This window comes from Gobius niger (assembly GCF_951799975.1).
Source record: "Gobius niger genome assembly, chromosome: 20".
NCBI lineage: Eukaryota > Metazoa > Chordata > Actinopteri > Gobiiformes > Gobiidae > Gobius > Gobius niger.
The window spans coordinates 2,042,937-2,058,608 of record NC_136871.1 but is presented as its reverse complement, the minus strand read 5'-3'; the positions used below and the strand labels follow the sequence as shown (position 1 = coordinate 2,058,608).

Sequence of the window (15,672 nt, the reverse complement as noted above, 5' to 3'; positions counted from 1 at the left end):
ACGCAGCCTCTCCCACATGTCACATAGCTCCAAAAAAGCTCACGATAGAAGCTACCAAGCTCTTCCACGTGTTCCCTATTTAAATAAAGTTACGTGAAGTGTTTTCATGCGAAGTATATTTACACAGAAATGTAGCATGTCGATTTTATAAGCAGATAAAAAGGGGGACTATATTGTGAGGCGTAATGATACGAGGAGCAAAATGTCCGCGCAGTAACTCCTTATTGACGGAAGTGAGCGGGGGAAGTCTTTAGGAGTTACTGCGCGGACGTTTTACTCCTCGTATCATTACGCCTCACAATATAGTCCCCCTTTTTATCTGCTTATAAAATCGACATGTTACATTTCTGTGTAAATATACTTCGCATGAAAACACTTCACGTAACTTTATTTAAATAGGGAACACGTGGAAGAGCTTGGTAGCTTCTATCATGAGCTTTTTTGGAGCTATATGACATTTGGGAGAGGCTGCGTATGTGTGAGCGCACGGACAAAGACCAGACGGGGATATATTAACTTGGCTGAAGTGAGGTAAGAGCATATCTCAGTATGTAAAAACGGTGGCCTATTCCTTTAAGTAAAATCCGCTACAAAATGTGATCATTATGTAGCGGACAGTAGGGGGCTCCCTCCCGAAACTATTGGGCAAATCTCCCCCGCGCCTGCACTCACTCTCGACTGCTGCTGCTGCTGGTGACGGGTGCGTTTTCAACTTCTCCCCTCGGTTTTAGTATTTTAATGTTCGTTTATCTTTCTGGTTTTAGAGCTTTTCAACGTACTCCGGTGGCGGCTGTTTCCCCCCCGTTTTTAGAGCAGTTTTAAGGCGGGACAAGCGTTTAATATTTTGTTTACATTCATTATATTTCGGCTTTAACGTTTGTTTCCATTTTAATTGCAGATTTTAGCTACTGTTTTGTCTGGAGTTCGTTTTAGGGTTTATTTTGGTTGCATTTGAGTTTGTTTTTGTAGCTTTTTAGACCCTTTTAGCTCTGCCAGGAGTAGTTCGAAATCCGCACAGTAAAGTGAAGATTACTGCGCGGATTTCGAACTACTCCTGGTATTATTACGCCTTACAATATAGTCCCCCCTTTTATCCGCTTAGAAGATCCACATTGTTTAATTTTGTGTAATTATACTTTGTAGTGGAACACTTCACGTAACCATATTTAAATAGGGAAAACGTGGAAGAGCTTGGTAGCTTCTATCTTGACCTGTTTTGGAGCTATAGAGGAGAGAGGGAGAGGCTAAATGCTAACGCCGTCTGTGCTGTGTTTACGTGACTGAAGATCAGACAGGTCCTAAAGAACTCGTCAAAGCTCAGGTAAGAACATATCTCAGTATGGAAAAACGGTGGACTGTTCCTTTAAGCGTAGCAAAAAGCTTACACTGTTTTCTCCAAACTGACCCACGCACATCCCTGCATTTAAGTTCCCAAAAGTTCTTACGGGTCTTTCCCATTTCGTGCTTTTTCTCCCTTCCCAACTTTAAAGACGCTGCCTCACTTTCCCAACACGCTCTCCCTCACTCTCACATGTGATCTTTCAGTTCCCCGTGGGTCCTCTGCCAATGTTATTATTCCTTTTTAAACACAGACTCCCCCATCCCCCCCCAGCGCTGAGCGAGTATCGGGTTCACCCCCTCGAGCAGAGCGCACATGCACCAGGGCCCTGATGGATGGCGCTGCGCTTGGGAAAATAAACATCGCATCGTCAAATAATGTTGCAGAGGTTTGATATAAGACGACGACCAGGCGCTGGAGCCGACGTCTCTCAAAACTGTGAGTGTGCAAACTGCAGAAGAAGAACGAGTTTGATCCGTACAAGATGAGAAGCCTCACAAAGAAAGTGTCCACATATTTAATCATCTGTTCTGATCTGGGGTCGCTGCAGCTGATCAGGTCCCAAACGAGCAGACTGGTGAGAGCTCTTACGCCAAACCGGATGTGCGTCAGCGTCCGCCATGACAAGAGGCTTCCGAATTGGTCAGTCAGTTAGGAAGTAGTTAGGAAAAGGAGCCTCTGATGCTAACTATCATAGCCACTTTAGCATAGGGGCCTCTGATGCTAACTATCATAGCCACTTAAGCATAGGGACCTCTGATGCTAACTATCATAGCCACTTTAGCATAGGGACCTCTGGTGCTAACTATCATAGCCACTTTAGCATAGGGGCCTCTGATGCTAACTATCATAGCCACTTAAGCATAGGGACCTCTGATGCTAACTATCATAGCCACTTAAGCATAGGGACCTCTGATGCTAACTATCATAGCCACTGTAGCATAGGGACCTCTGATGCTAACTATCATAGCCGCTTTAGCATAGTGACCTCTGATGCTAACTATCATAGCCACTTTAGCATAGGGGCCTCTGATGCTAACTATCATAGCCACTTTAGCATAGGGACCTCTGATGCTAACTATCATAGCCACTTTAGCATAGGGACCTCTGGTGCTAACTATCATAGCCACTTTAGCATAGGGACCTCTGATGCTAACTATCATAGCCACTGTAGCATAGTGACCTCTGATGCTAACTATCATAGCTACTTTAGCATAGGGACCTCTGATGCTAACTATCATAGCCACTTTAGCATAGGGGCCTCTGATGCTAACTATCATAGCCACTTTAGCATAGGGACCTCTGATGCTAACTATCATAGCCACTTAAGCATAGGGACCTCTGATGCTAACTATCATAGCCACTGTAGCATAGGGACCTCTGATGCTAACTATCATAGCCGCTTTAGCATAGTGACCTCTGATGCTAACTATCATAGCCACTTTAGCATAGGGACCTCTGATGCTAACTATCATAGCCACTTTAGCATAGGGACCTCTGATGCTAACTATCATAGCCACTTTAGCATAGGGACCTCTGATGCTAACTATCATAGCCACTTTAGCATAGGGACCTCTGATGCTAACTATCATAGCCACTTTAGCATAGGGACCTCTGGTGCTAACTATCATAGCCACTTTAGCATAGGGACCTCTGGTGCTAACTATCATAGCCACTTTAGCATAGGAACCTCTGATGCTAACTATCATAGCCACTTTAGCATAGGGACCTCTGGTGCTAACTATCATAGCCACTTTAGCATAGGGACCTCTGATGCTAACTATCATAGCCACTTTAGCATAGGGACCTCTGGTGCTAACTCTCATAGCCACTTTAGCATAGGGACCTCTGATGCTAACTATCATAGCCACTTTAGCATAGGGACCTCTGATGCTAACTATCATAGCCACTTTAGCATAGGGACCTCTGATGCTAACTATCATAGCCACTCTAGCATAGGGACCTCTGGTGCTAACTATCATAGCCACTCTAGCATAGGGACCTCTGGTGCTAACTATCATAGCCACTTTAGCATAGGGACCTCTGGTGCTAACTATCATAGCCACTTTCGCATAGGAACCTCTGGTGCTAACTATCATAGCCACTTTAGCATAGGGACCTCTGGTGCTACTATCATAGCCACTTTAGCATAGGGACCTCTGATGCTAACTATCATAGCCGCTTTAGCATAGTGACCTCTGATGCTAACTATCATAGCCACTTTAGCATAGGGGCCTCTGATGCTAACTATCATAGCCACTTTAGCATAGGGACCTCTGATGCTAACTATCATAGCCACTTTAGCATAGGGACCTCTGGTGCTAACTATCATAGCCACTTTAGCATAGGGACCTCTGATGCTAACTATCATAGCCACTGTAGCATAGTGACCTCTGATGCTAACTATCATAGCTACTTTAGCATAGGGACCTCTGATGCTAACTATCATAGCCACTTTAGCATAGGGGCCTCTGATGCTAACTATCATAGCCACTTTAGCATAGGGACCTCTGATGCTAACTATCATAGCCACTTAAGCATAGGGACCTCTGATGCTAACTATCATAGCCACTGTAGCATAGGGACCTCTGATGCTAACTATCATAGCCGCTTTAGCATAGTGACCTCTGATGCTAACTATCATAGCCACTTTAGCATAGGGACCTCTGATGCTAACTATCATAGCCACTTTAGCATAGGGACCTCTGATGCTAACTATCATAGCCACTTTAGCATAGGGACCTCTGATGCTAACTATCATAGCCACTTTAGCATAGGGACCTCTGATGCTAACTATCATAGCCACTTTAGCATAGGGACCTCTGGTGCTAACTATCATAGCCACTTTAGCATAGGGACCTCTGGTGCTAACTATCATAGCCACTTTAGCATAGGAACCTCTGATGCTAACTATCATAGCCACTTTAGCATAGGGACCTCTGGTGCTAACTATCATAGCCACTTTAGCATAGGGACCTCTGATGCTAACTATCATAGCCACTTTAGCATAGGGACCTCTGGTGCTAACTCTCATAGCCACTTTAGCATAGGGACCTCTGATGCTAACTATCATAGCCACTTTAGCATAGGGACCTCTGATGCTAACTATCATAGCCACTTTAGCATAGGGACCTCTGATGCTAACTATCATAGCCACTCTAGCATAGGGACCTCTGGTGCTAACTATCATAGCCACTCTAGCATAGGGACCTCTGGTGCTAACTATCATAGCCACTTTAGCATAGGGACCTCTGGTGCTAACTATCATAGCCACTTTCGCATAGGAACCTCTGGTGCTAACTATCATAGCCACTTTAGCATAGGGACCTCTGGTGCTACTATCATAGCCACTTTAGCATAGGGACCTCTGATGCTAACTATCATAGCCACTTTAGCATAAGGACCTCTGGTGCTAACTATCATAGCCACTTTAGCATAGGGACCTCTGATGCTAACTATCATAGCCACTTTAGCATAAGGACCCCTGATGCTAACTATCATAGCCACTTTAGCATAGGGACCTCTGGTGCTAACTATCATAGCCACTTTAGCATATGGACCTCTGATGCTAACTATCATAGCCACTTTAGCATATGGACCTCTGATGCTAACGATCATAGCCACCTTAGCATAGGGACCTCTGATGCTAACTATCATAGCCACTTTAGCATAGGGACCTCTGATGCTAACTATCATAGCCACTTTAGCATATGGACCTCTGATGCTAACGATCATAGCCACTTTAGCATATGGACCTCTGATGCTAACGATCATAGCCACCTTAGCATAGGGACCTCTGATGCTAACTAACCGGTGATTAGGAGCTATGTGCCATCCCATAAGCCACTGGCCTGCACTCCACCAATAACTTTAAATACTTGAAGTCCTGTGTTTTATTTTGACGTGTGTTCTGTCCTTGTGATTTTGCTTGACTTACCTCGTCACCTGCCGGCCCCGCCCTGATGTGCTTCACCTGTGCCCTGTTTCCTCTTGTATTTATACCTGTGTTTCCCTCGTCCTTTTGCCCCGGGTTTTGGTTATCTCTGGAACTATGATTAAAATGTCCAGATATTTTAGTCGACTAAAATAAGGCTAAATAAAAATGAAAAGGAGAGACTAAAATCATCCAAACTTCTATAGAGTTTGGGAATGTGATGTCATACCGCTAAGCATTATGGGATTAGCAGCCATTGTAAACTAATGGAGATTTTAGAAGTTAAAATACTGGAGTTATTGTTCACATTAAAACACTTGGACACCACAGTGAGTTAGACGTATTTACCAGCGGTAACTCAGCAGCTCACGGAGCTGTTCCACTGGTTTTTTCTCCACTTTATAAACTGTTTTTAGCTAATGTTAGTCAATGGAAATGTATGCTAACAGCTGCAAAGATGGCCGATCTCCATGGTAACTGTAAACTTTCCCAAACTTGTATTGAGCGTCTGAAAGAGCCTCAGATCATGTAAATTCTCTGCCAAAGGATCAGCTCTGAGCTTTGTTCATGTGGAGCAGCTCCATGAAGCAGAGGAACAAGATTAAACATGATTATAATGAATATTATCAATGCAAAGTCCACTAAATTAGAAAAAAAAGAACTTATTTCCTAAAGTCAGACATGTTTTACTTTCTTAGAATCCTCTTTTTGCAGTGAAGGCAGTTGACACAAAGCTCACTGACCGAGGGGGTGAAGAGAGCGGCGCTTCTGGAGGAGGAGGGTTCATAAGAAAGAGAAAGGAGGCGGGGTCTGCAGAAGGAGGCGGGGCTAGTAAACAGCTGAAGGAGTCGACCGAGAAGAGGCTGCTTTAGTTTGGTTATCAGGAGGGAGCAGGAGGCACATCGACCCCTCATCTCACATGTGCAGCCCACGGAGGGTCCCGGGACGGCTGTGGACATGGAGCAGCCGCAGTAGGAGTAGTAGTAGTAGTAGTAGTAGTTGTAGTAGTAGTTGTAGTTTGTAAGATTGGACAAACTGGAGTGACAGTTGGGATTACTGCTGCATTACACAGTCAGGTAAGTTTGTGTTGGTTACTTTTCTATTACTGTTGTCATTGCTGTGTGGGCTTTATACAAGTTGTTATTGTATTGCTGAGTTTCAGATGTCAATAAGTCACATCAAAATAAGTGTGCAAGCATTAATAAACCAGATTTGATCATTCTTAGTGCATATTATATTAGAAACACTGACTCAATATTCTTATTCTGGTTCAGAGCAAATAAACCTATACTCAGATTCAACATTTTATAGATTTACTTTGAGGAATGTATCAAGAAAAGACTATAAAAGCAGTGTTGAGTAGGAACAGAATACATGTATTTATAATAGTTATGTAGACATGTTAAGAAACTGTGTATTCCGGTACTTTACTCATTTGATCTAAAATACAGATACTTTCCTAAACATTGCAGTACTCATCATTAAATTTCAGTTTAATATTCATAAAATTAATAAGAGAGGCAGGGGAAAAGTTCAGCTCTGTCCTTCTGGGCTGTGTGCGTTTGTAAAGTGCTTTATTCCTAATAAGGAGTAAATAAGTTCAAAACAGGCGCGGAACAAGTTCAGCCAACATGTTATTAATGATATGTCGCATTTACGCATGAATATAATCCAACATTAATGTGTTCTAAGTATTCAGAATCCAGTGCTCTGATTGGACAAAGTTGTGGAATACGTTGCAAATACACTTTTATTTATTTAGTTATTTATTTCAGTCATGTTAGTTACATGTTTTAAGCTGATTGTTCTGTAGAAGTGAAAAAACAGCAGTCGTAGCAAGCGCTAGCTAGCGTTACCATTAGCAGGATGCTAACATGTAGCATTCTGTTAGCATTTTCCGTTTTTTTTTTATGTATTTATGGGCTGTTGAGCCACTTTGCTCCTCCCCATGTCTTTGTTTCTTTATTTAGTAGAAACTATATTCATAATTCAGCATTTGTTAAAGTAGTTTTTGAATAATTAGAGAAAGTTTAGATTTTTCTCCCCCTTAACTGTTTTCAAACATGACCATATATGGGCGATTCCAGAAACCAGAAACATTTTGAAAATAGTTAAGGGGAAAACAATTTTGAAAAAATGTGAATTTTCTCTAATTATTTATGGTTCAACAGCCCATAAATACAAAAATAACAGAGAATGCTAACTTGATGCTACATGTTAGCATCGGGCTAATGCTAACGGTTAGCTAGCACTTGCTACAACTGCCGTTTTTTCACTTCTACTGAACAATCTGCTGTGAGAAAATATCCACATGGGCCCGATTTACACTTAACTTTATTTATGTGATAAATAAGTTCATATTCCACCAGAAAATGGCTAAAAAGAGGGAAAATTGTGTTTCTCTGAAGATTTTATTTTCCCCCTCGGCGAAGCCACGCCCCCTTCTATGACGAGATGCGTCTGTATCTATAGAAGAGCGGGTCGTCTTGTGACCGGAGGGGTCGGCGGTTCGAATCCCGCAAGTGCTCACGGTCATTGTGTCCTTGGGCAAGACACTTCACCCATCTTGCCTTCAGTTTGGTTGACATATGTGGTCCTTACCTCTTAAAATACCTGAGCCCGTATAGGACTTTCTTCAGAGTGAGACTTTAGGTCAGACTCCATGAGTGTCAGTAACATGACGCTGATATATTGTGGCCTTTACTTTACGTAAAAAGGCTGAGGCCTCATTGCTCTTCAGTCACAGACCCACAGGTGAAGAAGGAAGTCATGGAGCTTCTGCTTTGGACACAACTTTATACATGTGCTGTAAAGTCTAAAACTAAAGTATGTAGGAAATCAAATAAAAAGGAAATGGAAATTATAATTCTACATACACTTATTAAAGAAATTCACAACATTGATGCAAATAATGGTTAAAAAATATCCATAAATATGATCTGATGACTTCCTTCTTCACCTGTCGGTCTGTGACTGAAGTGCCAGGTCGCCTGAGACTTTCTGTTCAAAATAAAGATCACACTTGTAGCGTCATGTTCCTGTCGCTCACAGTGTCTGACCTAAAGTCTAACTCTGAAGCCAATCAGATCACAGAGACTCAGAGTGGGCGGGGCTCAAATGTGACCAAACGCCAAGATCCAAGAACTGAGACAAAAACAAATATTTCAGTGCTTTAACAGGTTAACAGCTGTATTTTCTTTAGATTCTTAATTTTGTCGACTTTTTGAGCCTGATGTTTGCACCAGATGCCCTCACGATGGGCCATCACGTAGAGTCCCAACACAGAAACGCTCGTGACTCTTTTTGTGCCTGAAATACCAAAACATTACAGAGAGTCTGCACGAGATCTCACAGCGTTGTCACTGAACACATCGGTTTTGACGACTCTGATTTGTTTTGTAAATGTTTCTCCTCAGACTGACCTTCAGCGAACGACTACATCGTGACTTCGAACCAAAACATTTGAAATCTCAGCGTGTTACTTTTTTGTCGTGGGAATAAAAACAGCTGATGTAGACTTCGGGGTAAAAGTTGATGGTTGTCATAGAGACCGGTGCAAACATCCGGGCGAGAGGAGAGAGTTTGCTTCGTGCTTTGTTTCCAGGAGGTTGTTTGAGACGGGGGTCCGAGTGTTGGTTTTAGCGGTTGGTTGAAACTGTAGTTGGAAATCTCTCCCACATTGTTACATGATTGTTGCCTCTGCTGAGAATTACTACTTTCTGTTTTCGGTTTTTGTGAGTCACGTGACATAAACCGTACAGATCTGTCCTCTGCATTGACCCGTTCTTCCACCAGGGCTTCAAGGCCAATAAACCGTCAACCAGATCTTTTTCGCGAACTTCACTGTGAGAAGAACCAAGCTGGACGATGACTCTATTGTGCGAAGTTAATTGGGGAGATCGGGCAACCCTGGCGACACCAATTTTTACTTCTCATTACCAACCACATAGTTATGTAAACTTAAATTTAACCTGCAGAAACACAGATTCGTAAGATTGGCAGGACAGAGGCATTCATTTACAAAAGTAGGATCTTTATTATTAGTTACACGTTTTGTTAAAATTGTCCATTGTTTCCTTTGTCCAAGGGTTGTCCAATAATTTATGGTTATAGTTCATGACGGTTTCTCACGTGAATGAGCATGTTATGTTCAGTGTCCATATTAAAACAGCACATCACCGTCTACAACTTACAAAAGTGGACGACCCTGGCGATACAGGCGTAGAGGAAGAGGAGGTGTGAAACGCTGACAGGACCCTAAGAATGGGAAATCTACATTAGACACATACAGATGTAGGGCAGATGTAGCTATGAGGCCATTGACCTACCAGGGCGACGATGCATGGCGCTCCCCAAACGACCCGTACTGAGACCCCGAACATGTTACTTGTCCAGCTCTGCAGTAACCTTTGGCCGGAGCGCCAGCATGCTAAAAACACAATAGCATCGTAGCATAAGGGCTAGTGAGCCTATAGTCTGCATGAATATAAACTGATCAACACGCTTACCAGCGAGACAGTTGTGTGTACGTATAGTTGCTGGCTTGACGCCTAAAATCACCGGCTTGACGCCTCCTGAACGACCACAAACAACTCGCAACTTCACCAACTTTCCCGCTGTGCCCGCTACAGCAGCAGCGTGTGACGTCAGAGGGAGGAGAGGTCATGCCAGGTGCATAACCCCCCGTATTTATAGTGCGCACACGCGATCTGATTGGTTTAATGTAAGGGCAATATAGGCTACCCCACCACACGCAAATCAAGAACTGGCCGAATTGGAAACTGGGACCATTCTGATGTGTGAAGTGTGAAGAGGGTGAAGGGCAGTAAGCCTTGGGTGGGCGCGGAAATTTAACCAACAACCATCTAGTTTGTATTATTGTACACCGGAAAAAATGAAATCTTATCTTAGACAAAAATGACTTAAAAGTGCTTGAAATAAGACTTTTAATGCTGCTTTTGATACGGTTTTGACTCGTCTTGAAACAAGATTGCCAACGGAGCTAGACAGATTTTTCTTGCCTTTGACCATTTTGTCTCATTTCAGGGTTTTTTGTCTTATTTTAAGCGTTCAAGTTAATTTATCTTATTTTAAGCAAATTAATGCTTGTTCCATCGGCAATCTTATTTCAAGATGAGTCGAAACCTAGTCAAAATCAGCATTAAAAGTCTTATTTCAAGTACAAATCAAGTTTTTTTTCTAAGATAAGATGCTTAAAACAAGTGAAAAAATACTTAATATAGGACTTTTTGTCCTTGAAATAAGAGAAAAGATCTGCCAATTGAACTTGCACATTTTGACTTGGGGAAAAGTCTTCTTAAAATAAGATATTCTGTCTAGGTGTTTCGGTGCTTGAAATAAGATTAAAAAAAGGCTAATTTTTAGTCAACTACTTGTTAGAGGATATATTATCTCCTCAATCAAGCCTCTGAAGCTCAAAATGCTTATATTTCATCTCAAATCTAGCCTTTGATTTATTACTAATTCTTATTTCAACAACAAGCTCCTGATGAGCATTAATTCTCCTAAATTAAGAGCATATTTTATTAAAACAAGACTGCAATCAGATCAAATTACCTTAAAATAAGACAAAGAAGATATGTATAAAGACACTTTATTAAGCTCTAACAAGCTGATCAAAAACTTTGAATTAAAAAAAAAGTGAATAACTGCTATAATCAGACTCTTTAGGCAAAACAGCAAAAGTATCCTGAATTCAGTTCTTCATAACACCTGCTAATCCGCACAGTAAAGTGAAGATTACTGCGTGGATTTCGAACTACTCCTGGTATTATTACGCCTTACAATATAGTTCCCCCTTTTATCCGCTTAGAAAATCCACATTGTTTAATTGTGTGTAATTATACTTTGTAGTGGAACACTTCACGTAACCATATTTAAATAGGGAAAACGTGGAAGAGCTTGGTAGCTTCTATCTTGACCTGTTTTGGAGCTATAGAGGAGAGAGGGAGAGGCTAAATGCTAACGCCGTCTGCGCTGTGTTTACGTGACTGAAGATCAGACAGGTCCTAAAGAACTCGTCACAGCTCAGGTAAGAACATATCTCAGTATGTATAAACGGTGGCCTATTCCTTTAAGTAAAAATGTGACTGAGGAAGTTTTAATGGAGTATTTGACCAGTAGTATCAGTAGTTTTAGCCAAATAATGAAATTAAGCACTTTGACAACCTCTATGCAAATCTAATCCCATTACTTGTCAGAATCTAAACTCTTTTCAGTGTTTTATCCAAAATCGTGCAGCTCAATCACACGACTGTAAAACAAAACAGCTGAACAAATGTAGGTCAGAACTATGACAGCGAAGAATGATCAGCTTCGTCCAAAAGATCCAATTCCTGAGATCGTTGCGTTGCGACACCAGCAAACCTTGGTCTCCGTCAGATTCAGTAACTCGCGTGTCTCCAGTTTCTCCGTCCTGTCGTTTCTTGTTGGATGCGGGTCCGTGTTTTCACATCCAGATGTTTTCCCATGATCCCCTCAGCGCATTTAACTCAACCTGCGGAGCGGCCAGAAACAACATCGCAAAAACAACCCGGGTCAAACGCACCGGACTGAAGCTATAGCTCCGAGGTGACCCGGTTCATGTCTCCTCATTACTGATGAGAGGAATAATAATGGGAAGTGATCGGGCCTGTCTCGGGCCGGGCGTCTGGGAGTCATTACAATTACGCTACAGTATCGAGTGTCGGCGTTTGAAATACACGACATAAAAGATCTCATTACCTTCAGACAGTGATTTATGATTACACAGGACGCCGGATGAACATAAGAGGAGAAAATGTTCAATTGAAGAGCTTTGAGATTAGGCCGAAACTCGATAACCTGCTGATTTTCAAGTTGTTTATTGATTCATTCAAGTCAAATGTTTTTGGAAAGTGTTTATTTTTTTTATTTTTTTTATGTTTTCCTACTCGAGGAAGCCGCCTTGATTCTTTTCCGCCTCTGGGACAGATCTTGTGACTGGCACCGTGGCACACGCGCGATCTTGCAGGTGGCGCAAGTTTTGCGCTAAAGGCTGCGCCGCCAGGAGAGGGCGTTGTTTAAGAAAAAGAGGCGACTGAGGCGTGGTTTATTACAAGTACACTGCAAAAAGTATTTAACTAGATCAGTATAAACATCTCAATTTGAGCATTATAATCCACATTTTAGTTGTTTTGACTGGTTAAGAAGTTCTTGGGCATTTGTTCTAGATTATTTCACTTGTTCTGAGATGTTTCTGACTCGTTTCGATACATTTCGTCCTTATTTCAGGTCATTTTCTTTGCCAATGGGGAAAGAAAATTGTTCTTATCTCAATTTTACTTTCTTATTTCAAGCGAGATTTACCCTAGAACTGGTCTGAAATGTCCTCAAACAAGCAAAGTAAACTTGTCCCAATCAGGAAAAGTGTCTAAATGAGTGAAAACCGCTCAAAACAAGATACATTTCCTCAATTCAAGTCATTTAAGCCAATGCTTGATATTGACTTTTTGTAGTGTAGCACTTGCGCTACTCTTATATGGCACCCTTCACATTATGTTCCTCTAACATCGCGCTGCCTTGTCTTCCTTAGAATCGACGTTAAATTGAAAACAAAAGCGACATTGCCTTGAAAAGTCTGTTTGAGCGTCGGTTACTCACGGTTTACTTTGATACTGTAGATCAACGCGCTCACCCCAAACACCAAAACAACAAAAGTTTTCCATAAATAAACCACACGTGCCTCAAGTGCCACAACACCAGGTCTGATCTGAGTTTTAAGGAGACATTTCCATCGTGTGTCAGTCTTTACCTCCTGATGATGCTCCGTGTGCAGCCACAGCTCAGTCCAAAAGAAAGAAGCACATTTCACAGGGCGCAGAGCAACCACTCCAAGAATCCTGCAGCTGTAGCTCAAATGTTCCAATAGCTACAGTTTTCTTGCAGCTGCTGCATAACTCTAACTCCTCCACAGCCGATGTTACAGTTTCTGATCAGTTAAATCCTGTACATTTCGTAACTTTGCGCATTGGAACGGAGTCCAGGCGAGGCTGCCTCTCTGTCCCGCCCGCTCACCTTCATCTGCAGCAGCGGAGGGACACTTTTATTTCTTTAATCTTTATTAAACATTGCGCTGCATCAGCATGTTACGCATTTACAAGAGAACCCCCCGCCTTCCGCAGGTCTGGGAAAAGCATGGGGAGGGGGCGGACATCGCAGTGTGAGTCTGTCCCCCCCCCCCCCCCCCCCCCGTCCTGCCCACTTTTTGTGCCAGGTCTGACACTGAAGATTGTAAGGAGCTCCACCGTCTGCGCAGTCGTCTGCTCTACAGCGCTAAGAACCACAAGATCTGGCCCTGAGAATCAGGCCCATCAAACCTGCGGTGATACTGCTGGGTCTCAAACATTAGGACTTTATAAATAATAGGAAAAAATGTGTATATAACAAGAAAAGTTTGTAAATTATAGCAAAGCTTTATTGGAAGGCTTAAAATCTATATCACTGTACTGGAACTTCTCACGGATTTGTCACTTTGGCTTAAACCGGATGCCTTAACCATACATACTTTCACATACTTTCAACTCTAGTCCAATGGTTCTCAAAATGTTCACACCTTGTGCGTGATCTCATCAAATATTTGACCTTCCGAGTACCACTGCACCTAAATCACATCAAATTTGGACAAAACATGGTTGTGAATGTGCATGAATTTGACTAAATTGTATCTAAACCATGTCTAAATTATGTTGAAACCACGAAAACACCGGACTTTAATGCATTACTCAAGGTGCTTCCACACCAAACGCTGTCCGGGCGTCAAAAATGCCTCTAAAGCCCGTGGTTGGACGCTTGTGCTCACTGAAGTCAGACGCTCTGGTCGCACGTCAGAGTCCGTTCGTAGCTGTCTTGGAAGTAGCTCATGCCCGAAAAATACTTGATGTTTGGTATAAACTAGTCTCCCTCATTGCTACTACCATGTCCTATGGATCTTTAACTGCATCCCCATGGTCTACGTGAAATCTCCCGTGTATTTAAGCCGATATCCAGCCCATATGATTGAATATGTGACATATTTTGTGCCGGTAGCAGGTGGCTATAGGCCCGGTTAGCCCCGTTAGCATGTTACAATTGCCTACAGCTCATTGTTAATTAAAAGTCTGCAATAAACCACAAATGTGTGAGGCCCGGCTCAGTGTGTGATCATCATAAAGCTGCTCTATGTAGCTACGGCTTTATTGATGTTATTGTGCATAATGCTTGTTTTCACAGTAGAAAACCGGAGCTAACTGAGCTAACAAGGAGCTAATTGTAGATGATGTGAGCAGTAAACTAGAAAATCAGCCAGCCCAGCTCAGTGTGTGATCATTGTTAAACGGTTCTTTATGTAGATGGTGGTTTTGTTGACTCGTTTTCACGTGATGACCGGAGAGTTAGCTTGTAGCATTAGCTTTCGCCGGTGCTAATGCTACAACAGGCATCCTCGAGGCCCAAACACTTTCCCAGCGCAGATTCAGCCTCTGAAATAAGTTTTCTTGTCGCCGCCTTTAATCCTGGCTGACTGACTGATGTGTCTTTGTAAAAGTCCCAGAGCTGCTGTAGCTCCGGTTCACAATGAAGCTAAACCTCCGTGACTTGTTTACATCTGTGGGGCCGGTGTACAATGGAAACAGACGGCTTGTCGAGTTGCACTACTTCTCGTTGCTGCGCATGTGCAGAACTATCGAGTCATTTTACATTCAGCCGTCGAGTTCCGCTTTTTCAGCAAATAACATGATTTCATATATTTTACTTTCGAATTAGGCAGTCGATTCTACATGTTATTAGTAAATGACGTAGCCGCTAAAACAATTTGCCTTTAAAAATCTGTCTGTTGAAAATATAGGCTTTAAAAACAAAAAAAGTACAAGTTTTGTCAATAATCATAAAGCATGACCGTTTAAATCAGGGGTGTCAAAGTCAAATGGATGGGGGGCCAAATGAAAAATTTAGGAACAAGCCGAGGGCCGGACTGATCGAATGTTCATTGAAAAAAATGTAATGACCGCATATAGTCTAGTGATCCCCATTAAACAGACTGAAAACCTAAAAATATACTACTATTCAGATGAGTCGTGATGTCACACAGAAAAGTCCAGTTCTCAGTGTCCACCTTCCGTTTTGCCATTTTTAAGGGTAGACTATCTGAAAGTTGACTTTTGAAGTGATGCTAATGCCCGCTGATGAATAATGAAAGGAAGTGGCCTCCCGCTCGGAGCGCCACCGTTGCATTGTGGGAAATGTAGTGCGTTGGTGCGTGTAAAGTACCTGGATGCTGCTGGCGTGCAGTGACCTGCGGGCCAGTTCTAATAATAAAATTATATAATCCCAGGGGCCAGAAAAAACCCTCTCGCGGGCCGGATTTGGCCCGCGGGCCTTGACT

The 15,672-nt window shown here is 42.4% G+C and overlaps 1 protein-coding gene across 1 annotated transcript in view; it reads left to right on the top strand.

Annotated features, from left to right (window-relative positions):
* Positions 1-6,215: 6,215 nt before the first annotated feature.
* ripor3 (RIPOR family member 3) overlaps positions 6,216-15,672 on the top strand; it is an 89,797-nt gene continuing 80,340 nt past the window's right edge. The window contains 1 exon segment of the mRNA XM_079579376.1: positions 6,216-6,349. The gene's annotated coding sequence lies outside the window, so the exon portion shown is untranslated.